This window comes from Canis lupus, chromosome 26 (assembly GCF_003254725.2).
Source record: "Canis lupus dingo isolate Sandy chromosome 26, ASM325472v2, whole genome shotgun sequence".
In the NCBI taxonomy this organism is placed as follows: domain Eukaryota; kingdom Metazoa; phylum Chordata; class Mammalia; order Carnivora; family Canidae; genus Canis; species Canis lupus.
Genome location: NC_064268.1, coordinates 36,794,182 through 36,814,562, shown reverse-complemented (window position 1 = coordinate 36,814,562; position 20,381 = coordinate 36,794,182). Strand labels below are relative to the sequence as shown.

Below are 20,381 nucleotides of genomic sequence, written 5' to 3'. Positions count from 1 at the left end.
TTTAAAGTTTATAATGATATACAAAAGGAAACTTTATATGAGGTATAAAAATGATACCTGTAAATACATAAAAAGGTGAATACATTACATTTAGCTTTTGTTAATTTTAGTAAATAGGATAATGTATAATATAGAATATATAATTTATTAAGATTTATAATATTATATCTATTTGTATTAAGCATATCCATTCATAAAGAAGTTCTTGTTTTTTTTTTTTTGTGGTTGTCACATGCGTGATGATTTCTTTTTTTTTCTTTTTTTTTAATTTATTTTTATTGGTGTTCAATTTGCCAACATACAGAATAACACCCAGGGCTCATCCCGTCAAGTTCTTGTTTCTATTTGTAAGGACAGAGTGAAGCAATGTTCATGAATTTTTTTTTTTACAGCAGTCTGAAAAAAAAAAAAAAAGACTATCAAGAATCAAGGAAGGGATCTCCCTGGAGGACAGGAGGTAATAGCTGATTAGCACCTCTAGTCACACACAGTAACCATTTAAATGAGAGTCCAATGGTGTGTTTGAAGATGTGCTTCAAGATGAAAAATTGGACAAATGTCCCCCCAAAAGAAACTTAACTGCATACACTCATTTTCTCATCTTCCAGGTAATATAACATTTAGATGACTCTATAATGATAATGAAGTGCTGATAAGACATACTTAAGTTTCCAATTATACCGACAGACTATGTCAATGTATCATTATGAAAGAATAAAAATTAAGTGCAGCCAGCCCACGGAACACCTCAATTCTAGTAAGAGCACCAAGTTTTTTAAAATTCAAGCTATACATATGACATGTATTAAGGATACTGTGGTAAGCTGAATAATGATTTCTCAAGATGTCCATGTCTTAATCCTGCAGAATCTGTGAATTTTTCCTTCTATGGCAAAAGGGATTTTGCAGATGGATTAAGAACCTTAATATGGGAGACTATTCTGGATTATCTGGGTGGGCTGGTGTCATCACAACACTTTTTGGGTGGTCAGAGGAGGAGTCCATGTAAGGGAGGAGGTGTTGGGATGTTGGAACAGAAGATGGAGCATTGTGCTTTGAAGACAGAGGTAGAGGCTACAAGCAAAGGGATACAGGAGGCCACCAGACACTGAAAAAGTCAAGGAAATGGATTCTCTTTTCAGCATCTCCAGAAAGAACCAGCCCTGACAACATGGTGATGTTAGCTTGGTGAAAGTGATTTCAGACTTAACTCCAGAACCGTACCTAGTCCATGGTACTTTTTTATGGCAATCCTGGCAAATGAATATAAATATATATCAAAAATTAGCATTTATTATATCGTGAAACAAGCAACATTGCTCTAAATATCTCTACTTATATAAGTAAATCATAAGGATTAAGAAGTATTTTGTGTTGCAAACTTAACGTTTTAAAACAAAGTCACAAACACAATGTATTAGTTTCCACTTTAAGAAGCAGAGGAGGAATATGAAAAATATGAAAATATGAAAAAGAGGAATATGAAAAATTACAAACTTGGAAGCAAAACTTATTTTCAAGAATGATTACATCAGAGAGGAATATGAAAAATATGAAAAAGAGGAATATGAAAAATTACAAACTTGGAAGCAAAACTTATTTTCAAGAATGATTACATCATAGAATTAATCTTTTTCTTCTTATTGCTCATATTCCCATTCTTAGTAACTTTCCAGGATCAAAGTTTGGCTGGTCTTGGCTCCCTTCCTCCACCGTCAAGTGTGTGTGGTTGTCTGCCCCTCACAAGACTCTCAGGATCAAGCAATTCCTGGCCAAGAAGCAAACACAGAATCGTCCCATTCTGTAGTGGATTCAGATGAAAACTGTTAAGGTACAGCTCCAGGAGGAGGTATTGGAGAAGACCCACGCTGGGTCTGCAAGAGATGGATCACACATGAGATGGCACATGTGTCACCTGCTCACGTCACATCGCCCTGTAAACTACATCACTACGGCCTGAACCATAGACATGTTTTATCGGCAGAGTGATTTTTCTGTTACGTACGTAATGCTTCTGCATCAGTAGGTTGGTTCAGTAACAAACACATGAGAACTTTTTTTTTGAAATAAAGATGTTTTTACTCATCTTGGATTCTAGTAATGTTATGAAAGTCCATGCACATAAGGTCTTCTGAATCTATCCTTCATTTTTTTGTTAGCTTTTCATTCATTACTTTTAGTTTGGCTTTGTCTTATATTTCCTTCATCATTCTTCCATATAATTTTTTTCCAGTAGTTCTTTTTCCTCAGGTTTTCTATTAAATTTTAAGTTTGAGGAACTATTTTGTGCTCTCTTATTCTATCTGCCTGAGAGTTCTCATTTTGTTGCAGGAGAGCTCTTCTGCCCCTTCTGTTGTGTCTGTATCAGTGTGGGTCATCTGTTCTAGTCGTTTACTCAGTAACCTTTCTTATGTTCTGTTAAGTTCTCTTAAAACAGGCATAAGTTGGGGATCTCTGGGTGGTGCAGTGGTTTGGTGCCTGCCTTTGGCCCAGGGCGCGATCCTGGAGTCCCGGGATCGAATCCCACGTCAGGCTCCCGGTGCATGGAGCCTGCTTCTCCCTCTGCCTGTGTCTCTGCCTCTCTCTCTCTCTCTCTCTCTGTGTGACTATCATAAAAAAAAAAAAAAACAGGCATAAATTCCTTTAACATCAGAAAACTCAATGAAAAGTAATGTAGGGGTGTTCTTCTTAGACTAGTGGCAGATTGGTTTATAAGCTAAGAGCTCTCTTGTGAGGCAGGATAAGGATGGATGTTCTGTTCTCAAGTTTCTCCAGAGCTTTTCTCTCTTCCATGTCTCACTCCTTCCACTCCCTTACTCCTAATTCCTAAGATCACCTTCAAATAAAATGTGTGGTTGCAAGCCCTTGTTGAATGGTCTGCTTTAGGGCAAACCCAAACGAAGACACCTATCATGCATTCAGTTGGATTCTGGGCAAGAAGCGGTGGGAACAATTTTTGATTAAAAACAATCTTCTCCAGCTTCCTTCAAATCATCCCGTCAAGGCAGCTGCATATTCCACGCAGAGGTGGGTGTGCTGTTACCCTCTGATGAACCTTTATAGTGAAATGAGCTGGGCTGGAGATGACCCTGTTCCCTGGCCCCAGCAGTGTATGGTCATAGGATGTAATGCCGAATCTAGGGAGCTTCTAAAAGTTCTCTTATAATTTTTATCATCACCTTTCAAATTGCACCTAAAGCCAGATGATATGTTTGTTAAATGTACGTTAAGCTGCACATCTGCTAAATGTTCCAGGTTTAGATGGTTGGAAAGGTCAGGCACAGATAGCATTTTAAGAGTTAATTTTAAGTGTAAAGGACACAGAAGGAAGTCAACACAATTAAAATATGTAGACAACTTGCTGGAACAAACCAAGATGTGCAGCTTCCTGGTCCCGGATGCCTCCCAGGAGGATGTACTCAGATGATAATGCCTGTGTAGCAAGGGTCCTGTCAGATGCTCTAGAAGTAGAGAAATCTCAAGTATAGTCATACATATATATGTATGTACAGTGCTGGAACTTTCCTGCCTGTAGCCCCGTGTAGGTATTCAGAAGAGAATAGCTGACCCAAGAGCACCTCATCAACCTGGCAGTTACCATGCTGCATAAAATGCGGTTGCAAGATACAGGGTCTTTGGCATAAACAAAACCCCCCTCTGTCACTCTCATGCTCTCTGGTCTAGTAGAGCCTGAACCCATCCCTGAGGAAACACTGCAAGGGTGAGTTTCCCAGCCCCTTCCAGGAGGCGTTTAAGCAAGTATTCAGACCAACTGTAGGGGCTTGGACTGACTGTATTCCACAACCTGCATTTACCTCTGTAGCTCTTACCACAAGGAGAATGTAGGCTTCATGAGGACAGCGGTTTTTATGTTTTGTGCATTGCTGTGACTCAGTGCTTTAGAACAATGCCTGACACATTAAAAGGCCTCAATAAATATTTCTCAATAACTAAATGAACGAATTCAAGATTCCATGTCCAATGCCTCTCTCCTTCCCTAGATCATGAACTCCACAAAATGAGGGATCTTTTACTTGGGTCACTGGTCTCTAACACTGTACCTGCTTCATAAAAGATGTTGCATAGATTTTTGTTAAGTTAGTGAATGTCTGCATGAATGACATTTGGTAAAATCCATGTAGCTAAAATTGAAATAAAAAATCATATAATTATTGTTTATAATAAATATAAACAATATATAAAATATAATATTGTTTATTAACAATAAACATATTATTGTTTCAAGACTTCCTTGAGGATAAACCTCTTAGGCTAAATAATCATTCAGTAATACATCCTCTCAGCCTCTAGAACCAAACATTTTGCTTATCTCAACAATATAATTTCAAAATACCCAATTCAGTCTTACCTTCCCAGAGAAAATTATTTTCTCTTTTGGATTATTCCAAAATCTGTAAGAATACACAGATTTCCTCTCTGCCTCCTTTTTTTTTTTTTATAAATTGGTGTTGACTTTTAAATTTTTATTGTTAGTTTGAAATTCATAATGAAAATGAAAATACCAATAAGGTCTTTGGCTCTAGTAATAAGTATTATAGATAACTCAAAACATAAAGCTTTCCTACATTACATCAAAACTTATCTCTTGGAAAATGATACAATATGGTTGACTGGAGATAAAAGTAATTTATCAATTCATTTGGTCGATTCATATTTCACAATCATAACTTTTCTAAAATTAAATCTCAATACGTAACAACTTGGAGCACCTTAATGCCAAGCCTTTTCACTTGGGTGAGCCCCTTTTTATCAAGCTGGAACTGAGAAAGTCCTTAACATCATCTACTCCAATGACATGACACATCAGTGGCTTACTTTGTATCATTTATTTTCATAGTTCATCCTTTGTGAAAAATATTACCAAAACTGACTGAGTGAAACTTAAAGACAAAGAAAAACAATAAAATTAAAATTGAAGAGAAAATACTCAGAGGTTGGGAGCCACTGATTCAAAAGGAAGAAATGAGGGATTTATAGAAGTATCTTATAATGTTCATTCATTCAGTCTTGGTAAAAACTCATTCTGCAGGTGTAAAGAAGTGGTTGAATTATTCACATAGAAATAGTCTGAGATATGAGCAAAGTTGGAAGTCACTCTGGAGGAAGATGGGCATTCCAGGGTGAGAGGATTAGAGTCCTCCAGAGTAGAAATGCTGCGGTGGCTTCATAGACAAGAGATAAGAGTAGATTTCAGTTGTTGTCGATGACTTCCTGGGAGTAGACTGCATTGCAGATCTTAGGTTTTTAATCACAGATAATAGAATTAGGGAAAACCTCCAATCGTTATGCAATTCACCCCAGTGGTTATGTGTTTCTCTCACCTCTGAGACATCCTGTAGACACAGGTGCATATATCATGAGTATAAATTTCAAAAGAGAAGGATGCTACAACCCCTCCCTTAGTAACCTGTAGGTTTATCCAACCTTTCTCTCATCTTCATTCTCATTCCCAGAGGATTACACTTCTGGAATGTCTTTTGAATTCCTGCTCTCCTTATCTTTCCATTGCCACAGACCTTGTCACCCTTTGCGGAGACTATTCAGGTGCCGTCCTGAATGGGACCCCTGTACCCGGGTCTTCCTCTCTTCAATATGTCTTCCATCTTCCTGCTATTTACATTTCTCAGTGAACAGCAAATCACACGACCCCTTACTCACAAGTATTTCACTGCACACCACTGATTTATATTTTTTTAAAGTCCTAGAATGCTTCATTCAGCTTTTGATCTGACCCATTCCACTCTTCCAGCTTCACCCAGTAACCAGCTCCCACTCCTCACCATGCTGAAACAGATGGTATTCCTTCAACACATGGCACTTATGTTTTCAAGGCATTACCACTGCTTCTACCAGAAATGCTCCCTTCCCAACCCCTTCCTCTCTTCTTTGCTTGCAGAAATCTGACCGTTCTATTACAGCATCTTAAATGTCATCTCCTGTGTGAAGCTTAAAAGGGACTGTTACTTCTTGACAGTGATGTCTCTTAATTTAACTTCTATCAGACCACTTAGCAGTGTGAATTTAAATGAGACAAAGACTCTCAAACTCTTGGTTTGAATGGGGAATGCAACGAAAAATAGGTTAATTGCCTATTTTTTAAAATTTGATTTATTTACTTGACATAGAGAGAGAGAAAGAGAGCAAGAGAGCACAATCAGGAGGAGTGGCAGAGGGAAAGCTGAGCAGGGAGCCTGATGCGGGGCTCGATCTCAGGACCGTGGGACCATGACCTGAGGCGAAGGCAGGCACTTAACCAACTGAGCCACCCAGATGCTCCGGTTTATTACATTTTTATATATGAAGGGAGAAGGATATGAATCTCTTCATGGTTAGCGAAGAAATCTGGCAAGTGTTTACACTTCTCAGAAAAGAGAGATCAATCTAAACATTATTCCTCAAGCAAGAAATTATTACATAAGTTAACTAATCAGAATTACAGAATTCTAGCAATGATGAGTCTCTTTTCACAGGGTATACATATGTCCTAAGAAGTCCAGGTGTCTTTAAAAGACCTTTCTGTTGGCCACCTGGGTGGGTTAATGGGTTGGGCATCCAACCCCTGCTTTCAGCTCAGGCCATGATCGCAGGGTGGTGAGATCAAGCCCCACATCAGACTCTGCTTCAGGCATGGAGCCTGCTTAAGATTTTCTCCTTCTCCTTCTATCCCTCTTGCCCCTCGACTCATGTTCTCTCTCAAAAAAAAAAAAAAAAAAAAAAGATTAGAAGATTTTTCTGTTAAACCAAAGAAGATTAGAATACAATTCCATAGTTTTTACACATTTTCATATTTGATTAGGGAATAAGGGCAAAAATTTAGTGAATGGCCTGAATTCTCTACTTTAACAGAACTGGCTTTACAGTCTGGGATGATATGTGCTCTTCTGCAGATCTATGGGAATATTGTCTTCTCTTTCTGAGAGTCTTATCATGAGATACATTCTCAAAGCTATTTGATTAGTTAGTAAATAGAATGTGCTTGAGAATCCTAAAGAGGTTCCACACCCAGGGCAAGCCCAATTGAGATCATGACCTGAGCCAAAATCAGGAGTCAGATGTCCAACCAGCTGAGCCATCCTGGTGCCCCCTAAGCTCTCTCTTTTTATTTATCAGAACTTACTGATTCTTTCCAATTTTCCTGGGGTTCTGCAAGCTGACTAGTTAACATGATAAATTGAGTAAGTGCTGCTATTTATCTCGGGTACCATTTGTACTTGTACTGAGGTCCATTAAATGATTAACGTGGGGCCTATAGGGACCAATAGAGACATTTATATTGGAAAAAGAAAAAAAAAAAAAGCTGTCCTGGGATCCTTAAAATCTCAGCTTCTTAGTCTCCCCTTTGTCTGGACTTGTTTGAAACTTGCATCAACTCAAGACCTGAAGAAGAAACTTCCATACACTTAGAATGTCTTTTCAGAGGCGCTAGTAGCAGTGACGGAGTCCCCGTAATGTTTTTTCATCAACCGCACATAGGTGGACTCTGCAGTGTAAACACTCCCGTATCAGGCCGTGAGGGACCAGGTCACCATCAACACCTAGCGACCTTATGAGTCCTCAGACCTGAGCTCAAACAGAAACAATTTACGGGTGACAAACAGCAGAGAAAGTGAGTCCGTTTGGAACTTTTCTGTTTTCCTTGTCAAAACAACCCTGGGAACTAGGGCGGCAATACCACGCAGATAGGGGGGGGGGCAGCTGGGTGTGAAACTCGGTTATCTCAGCTGGTCACACGTGGACCATGTAGAAGGAGCCACAGTCCTTTAAGTAATGGTTGAGTCCTATCTTCCAAACCATACACGTCCCCAGGGAACCCGGGTGGAGCCTGCTGCCTCGCCCCGTTCACCCTGTCCCGTAGGACACGTGGTGCCTTCCTACCTTCCCGGCATCCCCCCACTCTGCTTCACAGCCCTGAGTCCCTTTAAGCTAGTGATGCTCAGTGTGAGCCACACAGGGCTTCTCAAATATGCTAATACCTCCCAGACGGTCTGGTCCATCTGGTCTGGGATAAGGCCTGGGGCATGCTTTCTCTTCTTTTTCTTTTTCTCCTAAAATTACCCAAGGGCAGTGCCCGGTCCAGCTGACAACAGCTGCCTCCTGGGCTCCGCTCAGCCAGGGTCCCACCTCTTTGTCCAGTTGGCCCTGCCAGTCACTCCATTCCTCAGCTTCATCTCTGGGTGGAGTGACAGTCACCAGAAGCTCAGAATGGCTTTCTCATTTTGACTAGACACTATGCCTCTTGCCATTTCTTCTTCTCACTTCTGTGCTGAAACAGCCCCCCCAACTCCTGTCTCCTCCGCCACCTCGAGTATGTGACCACACGCACCCTGTCATCACTCGTGCTCAGTGTGTGTAGGCAACAGCCCTTGAGTCTGATCCTGCACTAACTTGACAAGTATATTTCCGGGCCAAGAAAATCTGCCTTCGTTTCGTCCCTTGTGATTATCCCAGGGATTCCGAGCTGGTAACGTTGACTTCCTACTCTGTAATTAAGAAATTGAAGGGCTGGCAACAATACAAAGTTTGCTTGTTTGTATGTTTATACATGCCTGAATTTTAATTACTATATTTGTAGCCTTTGGACTGGCCCTGGAAATAAGGAGTTTAAATTGTAAATTCTGGTGCTCTCCAGACGTCCCCAGGAAGTGTCCGGGAGCTCCCTTCAGAATATAAACAACTGAGGAGTTTCTTCAGCTATAATCTTACTGTGTTTTTGTTGTTATTGCAGATTAGTTCCTGGTCCTTTCATTGGCTGAATTGAACTTAAAGCGTGCTGGGTCTTGTTTTAGCTCTGCCCTCCAAATCAAACCTGGGCTGCTGTGTTGACATACCGTGTCCTGTTGGCTTCCGAAGAGAATTGCTGGATGTAGGCTAGAAAAACAGAACACTGGTGTTCACTGTACCTGTCGAGGAGAGGCTCTTTTCCCTTTGTTTTCTATCCTAACGTAATAATATACTACATTTCGGGCCAAAGCTTGACATTAAAGATAACAAAAAGCCCTTAGAGTTTTACATTTGGAAACTCACGCCCGAGTCTCTGGGGTGGGTTTTGGGGGCAGGGAATGGAAGAAATGCTGTGGCCGCTTCTTTGCTTCTCTAAACCCTGGTTTTGTCATCTGTAAAATGGGGTAATGTTCGCTGTCTTGCAGGATTGCTGGGACAGTTCAATGAGATAAGGATTATTTGTAAAGTAACTTGGCATGTAGTGGGATTAAAAAAATGGAAACTGTTATTGTTTACATCCCCAAATAACAATGTGTGAGTCCATAGCCAAAACCACCACGTAGGTGCCTATCCTGTACATCAGAGGCACTTTTGCCTAGAAGTGCAAAGCTCCAAATATTAAGTAGAGTTTTAAAGCCCAAGCAGCAAAACAACAGCAAGGGAGCATGGATGTTGCTGTGACTTTTTATCAGCTTCTGGAAGACACCCGATCTCCTTCTCACCTCAGGATCTTTGTTTCCTTTCCCTCCAGCCTGGAAAGCTCTTACTCAAGCTGCTCCCATGGCGGGCTCCTTATCCGTCGGTTATCAGCTTAGTATCACCTCTGGAGAGGGGCCCTCCATGGCACGGTGGCTGAACGAGGTGCTCCCTTCCCTAGGCCCTGTTGCAGCGCCTGGCTGTTTCCTTCCAAGGCGTGTTTGCACCCCGAACGGCTCTACTTTTGTGCTTACTGGTCTGCCGACCGCCCCTGTGAGGTGCTGCGGGGCCGAGGATCGCATCTGTCTCCTGGAGCACCGTCTGTCTCCTGGAGCACCTGCTGCCTCGTACCTATCTGATGGCCAATAAACACTCATGGAAACCCTCAATTAGTAAACAGGGTTCTGAATGTCACAGACGGAGGAGGAAAGCCAGCCTCCTAAGAGTCGCTCCAGGGCCCTTGCCAGCATGTTCACTCACACTCCACCCACTTGATCCAGGCCCGGTGGGATCCACTCCAGACTCATTCTCTGGGCTCCTGCAGCTCCTTTGCCATGTATTCCTCTCTTCCCTTGGCCAACCCTGCACTTCCCCACTTGAATCATACTAAAATTTGATCCTAGAACTGGCTGGTGGTCAGGAGAGAAGTGGAGGCAAATTCTGAGTGGGGTCAGCATTGTTTTGTAAGATAACCCGGCTCATTTGAAGCTTCTGTATAGTTTACAAGCAAGAGAAGTTCTCTCTTCCGGAGGTCCAGAGCGTTTAGGGGAACCCAGGTGAGTCAGGCCATCAAGTGTCTAGCAGGTGTCTGTGCTCCAAGTCACCCAGTCTCTCATGGCTACGAGGGCCCTGATACTGCCAGGCTGAGAATTCACCTCCTCCAAGTCCTGCCACTCTTAACTAAGGCTCATGTCTGCCCTTTAGTTCCGTCATCCCTGTGGTCACCAGTGACGAGGGTCTCTTTAAAAGCTGCCCATGAGGCCCTGACTCTCATGTTTGGGTTTCAGTTGGAGCATAATAGCTGCGTTCCTGTCTTCTGCACCGCTCAGTACATCAGTGGTGCCTTCAGTTTCACAGTCTTTGAAGTGGCTCTTTCTCCGATACTCACAGGTGCCGGTCACCGTGCAGGGGTTCATGCATTCCCTTTGACCTGTGTCCTGCCTTGGTTCAGGACAAGCCCGGGGAGGAGCCAGCTGCCGAGTGAGCAGCTGCAGGCTCTCATCCTTGCCCTCAGATTCACAGGACTACTGCTATCAACTGTCCTAGTTATGCTTGTAGGAAATTTGATGGAGGGGGTGCCTGGCGGCTCAGTTGGTAAAGTGTCTGCCTTCGGCTCAGGTCATGATCTCAGGGTCCTGGGGTTAGGTTCGAGCCCCACGTCAGGCTCCCTGCTCAGCGGGGAGTCTGCTTCTCCCTCTCCCTCTGCCCCTCCCCATACTCATTTTCTCTCTCAATAAATAAATAAAACCTTAAAAAAAATTGACAAAGTTCCCTAGTACAGAAGGTAAGTTAAAAACAGAAATCAAATTTTGGTGCCCCCCAAACCCAATTAAAATGACTGAATTTTTAAAATTTTTATTTTTTTTAGGTGGGCGGGGGGAGAAGGAGAGAGAGTGAATCTTAAGCAGGCTCCATACCCAGGCTGGACACAGGGCTCCATTTCACAACCCTGCGATCATGACCTGACCCAAAAACAATGACTGAACTTTTAAAAGGCCTCAAAGAGGGGAAGTGGGGAGGAGAAGCAACAGGAACCAGACTGGAAACTTGAGAGATGGTGGATGGGTTGTAAAAGACTTAGCAGGTCTCCCTCAACCAAATCCCTTTGCTGGAAGCAGCAAAGCCAAGGGGTGACTTGTTTGATGCTGAAAATCCTCAAAGTCCCAGGAATTGGCAGCCTCAGATTCTCCAGGAAATGAGGTGAAGAAGAGAGACTGGAAATGATGATCCGTTGAAAATTTGTTGAAGAATCAGACGGCCAGATCCCTTTTGACCTCTGAGAAGCTGCATCACTGCTCCCCTTTCATTGGAGATACATTCTCAGGAGGGAGTAATATGGGTTTCTGGCTGTGGGACCCCTGACAGAGTCGAACTTGGTGCAACCTTATGGAAACAGTGAGCCCGTGTGCACGAGGAGCCGTCTCTGCTCACCCACCCTGTTCTCCCCAGCTCCGGGAGCTAGAAGCTGCCACTCTACTCTTCAGAGTACTGGACTCTTGCAGTCTTATCTGACGAGCCCAGGAGGGAAAAACAGCAGTGACATCAGAGGTTCTGTAACTGAACTGCCCAGCCTGATCTCTGTACAGCGACTATGAGCACCTCACCAAAACAAGAGATGAGACCCAGGAAATGGAAGGCCAGGGGAGCAAAGAAAGTCAGTCCAGGAGGAGGCTGAAGGCAACGTCCCAGGACAGCAGCTATGGACCGGGCATGATGACCAACACAGGAGCTGTCAGAAGAATCCAAAAGATATTTCATCTGCAAGATGAAATCAATACATCTTAAGATTTAGAGAACTGGTAAAAAGAAAAATTGGGGTTTAAATTGTGATAAGTACCTGGAAAATTAAACCAATGATAAAGCAAGACAGTTTGCTGCAGAGCAAGTAAAAAGCTGTTCCAGAAAGAAAAATCAACCACAGTTTTCTACATGGCTCAGGTGTGAGTGGTTTTCCATAGTCATGTTCATGTCAACATATTGATTGATATAATCGAAAGGAAATTTGCTGTGACCATATCATGAGGAGGTAAAAAAGTGAAGGTGTGGTAGGAGCAGTCGTCTCATAGTGGGAGGTCAGAGGGTGATCCCCAAAACTACAGATCCAGAAATATCAGTCAATGCACGTTCTTTAAAGGTGTGGAAATAGATGCCCACATGCCCAGTAAATGAAATAAAAATGATTGTTGTGAGGGAAAAGAGAGGTATTTAAGACATGCTTTTCAGGATGCCTGGGTGGTTCAGTCGGTGAAGCGTCTGCCTTGGCTCAGGTCATGATCCCAGGGTCCTGGGATCAAGTCCCACACCGGGCTCCCTGCTCTGTGGGGAGTCTGCTTCTCCTTCTACCCCTGCTTGTGCCCTCTCTCACTAGCTTCCTCTCCCTTTCAAATAAATACAATTAATTTATTTTAATTTAATTTTTAAAAAGACTGATGTTTCCTTAGTAAACCATAAGAAAATATTTGACTTTTTTTTCTAAAGGTTTTATTTATTTATTCATGAGAGACACAGAGAGAGAGAGGCAGAGACACAGGCAGAGGGAGAAGCAGGCTCCCTGAAGGGAGCCCGACGTGGGACTCGATCCCAGGACCCTGGGGTCATGCCCTGAGCTGAAGGCAGACACGCAACCACTGAGCCACCCAGGTGCCTCAGTATTTGACATTTTAAAGTGTATGCTTTTTAAAAGTTTGATACAAACAAATTCTAATATTCCACACCCATTAGGATGGCTATCATTAAAACAAAACAAAACAAAAAAACCTAGGAAATAAATAGTGTTGACGAGGACATGGAGAAAGTGGAACCCTTGTGCACTGCTGATGGGAATGTAAAATGTTAGTCACTGTGGAAGTTTGGGGTTCTCAAAAAGTTAAACATAGAGATACCATATGATCCATCGATTACATTTCTAGGGATAAGCCCTAGAACTGAAAAGCAAGGACTCAAGTGGAAACTTGTACACCGATGTATAGCAGCAATACTCATAATAGCCAAAAGGTAGAAACAAACCAAATATTCATCAACAGATGAATGGATAAATGTGTACAAAAAGTGGAATATTATTTAGCCTTAGATGGGAATGAAAATCAGAAATACGCTACAACATGGATGAACCTTGAAAACACTATGAGATATACCAGACACAAAGGCCAAGTATTGTATGACTCCACATATAATGCACCTAGAATAGGCAAATTCCTAGAGATGGAAAGGAGAAGAATAAAGTTTACCAGGGGCTATAGGGAAGGCTGGATGGGGAGCTATTGTTTATATATAATTATATATAATACATATATTGTTTATATATAAGAAGGATATATGGTTTTAATGGGAGATGATGGAAAGGCTCTGAAAGAGAGAGTAATGATGATTGTACAACATCAGAATGTACTTAATGCTACTGAATTTTTTTAAAGGTTTTATTTATTTGAGAGAGGGGGAGAGAGAGAGAGAGAGAGAGAGAGAGAGAGCATGAGCAGACAGAGGAGCAGAAGCAGAGAGAAAAGCAGACTCCCAGGATCCTGAGGTCATGACCTGAGCCGAAGGCAGATGCCTCACTGACTGAGCCACCCAGGAACCTTGAGGATTTAAAGATATCAGGAAGGAAGATTATAGGCTACAGAGGAGAACTCTGGGAAAGGGAGTTTAATAATAAAAGAAACATGAATTGTTTTAGAGACACCATGACTTGAAAATATGGGAAATGTGTCAGCCAGAAGATGAGGACAGACATGGAAGACGTACCTTGCTTTCAAGATGTCGAATGTCCAAGACAGAAAATACCTCCATCCAGAACAAGGGAGCTGCTCAGCCTGCAGTAAGGAAGCCAGCTCTAGAATCATTTAATCATGGAACCGCCTGGAGGACTTGGGGTCTGATGCCTTTTATCTCAAAGGAGCTGGAAGAAATAGGGCTAAATTAAATGTCGAAGTCAGGATGAATTCGGCAAACTGAAACTGAGAGTCATACCTATAAAATTCCGAGTACCTGTGAATTTTCACCAAGCTAAAGTGAAAAATTAGATAATGTTTGTAACTATCTGTGCTTTATACATTGCCATGGAGTATGGTATATTGTGGATTCTGGGCTAGACCATGAAGGCTACCAGGCTGACAACATTGGGAAGAAGGGAAGGTTGGAGAGAAAGGGACATGGGAAGTCCTAAAATTTGGGGATCTTTGGTTATTTGCTGGGGTTTGCATGAAGTAATGAGCACCGGTGCTTAGAGCATGAGCTTCAGGGAGTTACTAGCACTGAGCACCAGGTAGGTGCCCACAGCAGGAGCTCACGGAGGGTTTCCACCCTGACACAACTGAAGGACAATAATTTTCGTGCTCAGAATAGCTTTCCTTCTGCACTTAACAGGGGTCTTTTATGGAAGAACACTCTGAGGGAGAGGTGAAAGAGAACAGATTATATGCTGGATGTTTGGAAGAACTCCAGCCAACATCCCACCAAGCTTTATGAAGGTGCAATACCGCCATCCTCCATTCCAGCGGTAGAGTGTTACCTAAGGGGTGAGAGCGGCTTGAGCTACTATGCCAGGGGATTATCATCGCCAAGGGATTATCATCAGTGTCTTTATTTCATCATATCCCCAGGGATCCTGGGAAGGACATCATGGGCACCAGCCTTTGCCCAGGGCGCTAGGAAATGGCTTTGTGGGCGGCCTGGACACTGGACTCCCCGATGAGGAAAGTCAAGATCTCAGGGTGTGTTGTCAGTCTAGACAGCTCTGAAAGAGCGAGTGCAAGAAGACACACATTCTGCTCAGCAAACCCTAGAATAATGAGATGAAGAGAAAAAAAAAATGAGATGAAGGGGCGTGCCTATGCATTTGAAATAAATTTTTGAGTAAATAAAATGAGAGAGCAGTAAATTTGGGAAACTCCTGACTCCAAACAGCAGTATAGGAGGAAAGTAGATACAAGTCTATATTTATTTAGTGCAGACTATGTAATAAATGCTGGGAATAAAGTCAGTCCCTCCTCTCATGAGGCTTATTGTCTAAATGGGAAGATAAAGGTGAAATAATCCCCAGAGTAATTAGCTCTGTTGTGGGAAATTAGAAAACAAAATTAAAAGAACATGGTAATATGAAAAAAAGTCCTTTAAAAATGTAACAGCAGGGGAGAGCCCGGGTGGCTCAGCAGTTTAGCGCCGCCCTCAGGCCAGGATGTGATCCTGGAACCCCGGGATCCAGTCCCATGTCGGGCTCCCTGCATGGAGCCTGCTTCTCCCTCTGCCTGTGTCTCTGCCTCTCTCTCTCTCTCTGTCTCTCATGAATAAATAAATAAAAACTTAAAAAAAAAAAGTAACAATATTCTAGATGCATTAACATCGATTCAGAAGGTGCCTGGATGGCTCAGTGGGTTAAGCATCTGACTCTTGGTAATCGACTCAGTTGATGACCTCAGGGTCCTGTGATTGAGCCCCGCACGGGGCCCCACACTCCACAGGGGCCTGTTTGAGATTCTTTCTCTCGCTCTGCCTCTTCTCCTCCCCTGGCACACTCTCCCTCTCAAAAAAAAAAAAAAATGTTTAAAAACATTTTAAAAATTAGAGACAGAGAGCAGGTGTGAGCAGAGCAGCTGCGGGGGGCAAAGAGAACCTTAGGTAGGCCCCAGGCCCAGCTGAGAGCCTGACCTCCGGACCCGAGATAATGACCTGAGCTGAAATCAAGAGTCAGCCACGTAAACAACTGAGCCCCCAGGCACCCCTCCATATTAGAGATTTTAATGTCTCCAGTTTTCTCTCCCCATTTTTTTCCAGGTTTGCTAGAAGTCAGATGGGTATGAACTTTTCAGATTAAAAAAATATTTCAATATAGATCGATCACGTATTATGGCTCCTTCTTCCCTGAAAATGGTGATTATCAAGCAGGGAATTTAGGTCAAAGGAGTTAAAAAAACATGCATTACATTCAGGAACAAAACTGTTTTTCCAATTTCAAGGTTTCGTCGTAAGCATTTAAATACAGTTAATGACAAGTCAACACCATCTGCAAAACCAAAGATGCTGCTTACTTGGCTAGGCGCAATCAATATTTGTTTACTGTTGTTAGCCTCTCTGCATGTACCCGGGTGCTTCATTTCTTACAAGAAATCTATGTCTGTAACGAAAAAAATGACTGTGAGATGGTTTTATTTAAATCAGCCTTTTCTAGTTATTGAACATTTCACATGAATAAATTCATCTTTATGCACATGATGGCCTATCTGAAATAGCTTCCCAATTCTTTAAAATGTCACAGGCACTTCATAGCATAAAAATACTAAAAGCGTTTTACTCTCACATGGTTTATTAGCAGAATAGGAAAATTAATCTTATCCTAACCAAAAGCAGAAATATAATTAGCTGAATCAAGGAAAGTGTGACATTTGCCCGTGAACTCTTTCTTCCAATAATATATCTATTTTGGGAAATCGTAAGACAGGAGTAAGACAAAAATATGAGAACATGTTAGGCATCTCTAACTAGTTATTGTCAAGTATTAGGAAATGAATGTGGTTCTTATCTGTGACTTTTTTCCTGGTCTCTATGAAGAGAAATAAATGAAATAAAAAGCTCAGTTATTAATAGCAACCGTCTGGGGGTGTCACTCATGGTGGGTAGTCAGGTGAGAGACTGAGTGTACCTGGTTCTCCCTCGGGTTCTCACACTGAGAATATTTACCGAGTTAATCACATTGGAGAGCCTGACTCTATTGAACACTGACCTGCTTTCAGACAGAGCTAAAGACATTCTCCACCATGGAGGGAGCTGTTGCACAAGATTTCATAAAATGTTGGGGGGACAGTGTTGAGCGTCTGACATTTGTCTTGTGTTCAGCTTCGTGTGTGTGCCTGGGTGCATGCAGAACATGGAAAATCTGGGTTCAAGGAAAAGGTACTGATGCTGTCTACAGTGCTTATTTCTGCGGACTCAGATGATCTTCAATATGTTCCTCATCATTTTCTGGATTTTTTTTTGCAGTCAGCATACCTTACTTCATAATTAGGGGAAGAAAAGAACTTTCCCCCAAAATGACTGAGCATTTCATATGAGCACAGTACTACACTAAGTAATTTGTGAAAATAAAAAGAACAGACTTCCTTCCATCTGAAGCCTTCAATATGATGTCAATCAAGTGATATCCTATGTGATAATCTTTTTATTGCCTGTTATGTGTCAGATAACTCAATTTCCTTTATGGACTCTATCTCCTTTAATGCAATCACACAGAAAATGTGTCCGTTCACTTGATGGTATATTATTCAGTAATTTCAAATGCTGTTGTTGAGGGACATAAGGATACAGATTTTCTAATAGTAAAACATAAACAGGCAGAAAAAAGGCATGCGTAAAGAGTACACAGGAGACAGTCTAGATTGTGATAATTCCTTCCTGCCATTAACTTTTAATGATTTTGATATATTTGACAGCCAAAGAACAATTTTGTCCTGACTTTGGGGGTACCGGTACGCAGGATGACGGACATTCTGTGAAAACAGAGGCCAGCGTGAGATGGGCAGCTGGAGGAGGGTCCAAAAAGCAGCCGCACGGGGCTCCCTGAGTACTTCAGAGGAAGGGGGACAGACGATGTTTGAGGAAGAGAAGGGGCTTGTGCAACAGCAGTTAGAACTGGGCCGCTTGTGAGACAGGGCAGCACCAGCTTGCTTATACGGTGGGTGCAGAGATCAAGTGAAATGGTCCACCCAGTGTCTTGTCTGGGAGGGAGACGCATAGGAAATATTAGCCATCGTGATGATGGTGACAGTGAGAAGAGGGAGGAGAGGGACTCAGGACAGAGTCCAAAACAGCAGGCAGCAAACCTGGTCAACAGTCTGCTTCCTTGGGCAGCCCCGGTGGCTCAGCGGTTGGGCACCGCCTTCAGTCCAGGGTGTGATCCTGGAGACCGGGGATCGAGTCCTGTGTCGGGCTCCCTGCGTGGAGCCTGCTTCTCCCTCTGCCTGTGTCTCTGCCTCTCTCTCTCTTTCTCTCTCTCTCTGTCTCTATGAATAAATAAATAAAAAATATTTTAAAAAAACAACAACAGTCGGCTTCCTTGAATGGAAATGAGAGTGCCGCATAAGGCCTTCGGTGCTCTGCACATCGGAAACCAGGGGGGAGTGCCCTGAGCAAGAGCAGTAGCTGATGCGTAGGGGAAGTAAGGAGAGCAGCTTGGGACATTCAGGATTAACCATCTCTGTGGGGTATTTATCAAATAGTAGTAAATAGCTGTGAAACCTTGCCATTGGTAGTGACGTGGACGCAGCTGGAAAGGAGTATGCCAAGGGAGATAAGCCAGCCAGAGAGAGACAGATACCACATGATTTCACTCATACGTGGACTTTAAGAAACAAAGCAAATGAACCTAGGGGGCAAAAGAGAGAGGCAAAGCAAGACGCAGACTCGCCTAGGAGAGCAAACTGATGGTCACCAGAGGGAGGGGGTGGGGGTTGGTCTGCTGTGATGAGCACCGCGGGTGTACGGATGTGCAGAGTTTTACTAGGCCCTACACCTGACGCTCATATTCCGTTGTATGTTAACTCACTGAAATTGGAATAAAATTGTTTTTTCAAAGATTTTATTTATTTATTCATGAGAGACACACAGAGAGGCAGAGAGAGAAGCAGACTCCGTGCAGGGAGCCGGACGTGGGACTCGATCCCAGGTCTCCAGGATCACGCCCTGGGCCAAGGCAGACGCTCAACCGCTGGGCCACTCAGGTGTCCCTAAAATTTTTTTAAAACATACAATGCTAGGAGAAAGAAGCCAGACACAAAAGATGACACGTGATCCCATGTTTGTAAATTCTTGAAAGGCAAATTCTAGAAAAAGCAAAAGTACAAGGATAGAAAGCAGATCAGTGGTTGCCTGGGGGCGGGGGGGGGGTGAGCAGCACAGGGGAACCGACTTTTTTTTTTAATTTTTATTTATTTATTTTTTAAATTTTTATTTATTTATGATAGTCAGAGAGAGAGAGGCAGAGACACAGGCAGAGGGAGAAGCAGGCTCCATGCACCGGGAGCCCGACGTGGGATTCGATCCCGGGTCTCCAGGATCGCGCCCTGGGCCAAAGGCAGGCGCCAAACCACTGCGCCACCCAGGGATCCCGGGAACCGACTTTTTAAGAAGAAAAGTTCTGGGCAGCCCCGGTGGCTCGTTGGTTTAGCGCCTGCCTTGGGCCCAGGGCGCGATCCTGGAGTCCCGGGATCGAGTCCCACGTCGGGCTCCCTGCGTGGGGCCTGCTTCTCCCTCTGCCTGGGTCTCTGCCTCTCCCCCTCTCTCTCTCTCTCTCTCTCTATGTCTATCACGAATAAATAAATAAAATCTTTAAAAAAAAAAGTGCAGTTGGGAGGGAAGACAAGCCTTGCTGCTGGATTGGGCGTGGGCAGAGGGAGTCAGGAAGTGGAAATCCAGGAGGGCTTCTAGGGGGGTGTGTGCGGGGTCAGCATGGACCGGGCCGGGTCAGCGAGACGAGCAGCGTGATGGAGGGTGTGTGCCGGCCTTCGAGGCCCCCAGCGGATGGGCGCGGAGGCCTCAGGAAGGCAGCAGGCCAGGGCGGCCTCCGCAGAGGGCGGCGAGGAGACCCGCCCCGGGGGCCGCCCCGGGTGCTCACGGGAGCCTAAGGCCCTGGGCGGGGTGGGGTCACGGCGCGGCCCGACGTGCGCACACCGGAAGTGGCCGTCCCGGACGCGAGCGTAGCCGCCGAGGGCTCCCCGCGGGACGTCTCCTGGGCAGCCGGCGCTGCCCTCCGGAGGCCGAGGTGGGCGCGCGGCCGCGGAGGGCGGGAGAGCCACAGACGCGTGTGTGGGTCCTGAGGGTGGACGCGACGTCGGCCTGGCGGTGGCGGTGGCGGTGGCGGCGTCGCGGGAGGCGTTCGCTGGGGGAGGGGCGGCTGACCTCCCGGGCCGCCGCCTCAGCGCCTCACGGGCCGCCTCACGGAGCAGTGACGCGCCCACGGCCGCCCTGCCCCTGCCCCTGCCCCTGCCCCGGCCCGGCTCGGGTCGCCGCTCACCTGCTCCCGCTCCGGCCGCGGCGTCCGCTCCCCAGCGCTCCACGTGCGTGCGGCCCGCGCGGCGACCCCCGGGGCCTCCTCCGCGCCGCCCCCCCTCACCGGCCGCCCGCGGAGCCCACGCCGCGCCCCGAGGACGGCCGAGCGGATCACGTGGTCGCCCTGGCCGTCGGGGCGGGAGGCCCCGTGCGCCTCCTCGCCGAGGGGCCCCGCCCCCGCGCAGCCG

The 20,381-nt window shown here is 44.5% G+C and overlaps 1 long non-coding RNA gene across 3 annotated transcripts; it reads right to left on the bottom strand.

The window, feature by feature from the left end:
• Positions 1 to 399: 399 nt before the first annotated feature.
• Positions 400 to 20,287, bottom strand: LOC112656207 (uncharacterized). 3 transcript variants are annotated; one of them, XR_003134191.3, is made up of 4 exons: positions 20,159 to 20,287; positions 16,182 to 16,267; positions 13,900 to 14,053; positions 400 to 11,916 (listed from the first exon to the last, which is right to left on the bottom strand). It is a non-coding gene; the product is annotated as an uncharacterized LOC112656207 (long non-coding RNA). The 3 variants fall into 3 exon arrangements; XR_003134192.3 differs by lacking the exon at positions 20,159 to 20,287 and adding an exon at positions 17,970 to 18,157; XR_007406146.1 differs by lacking the exon at positions 20,159 to 20,287 and adding an exon at positions 17,970 to 18,156 and having other exon boundaries at positions 400 to 11,887.
• Positions 20,288 to 20,381: the final 94 nt, after the last annotated feature.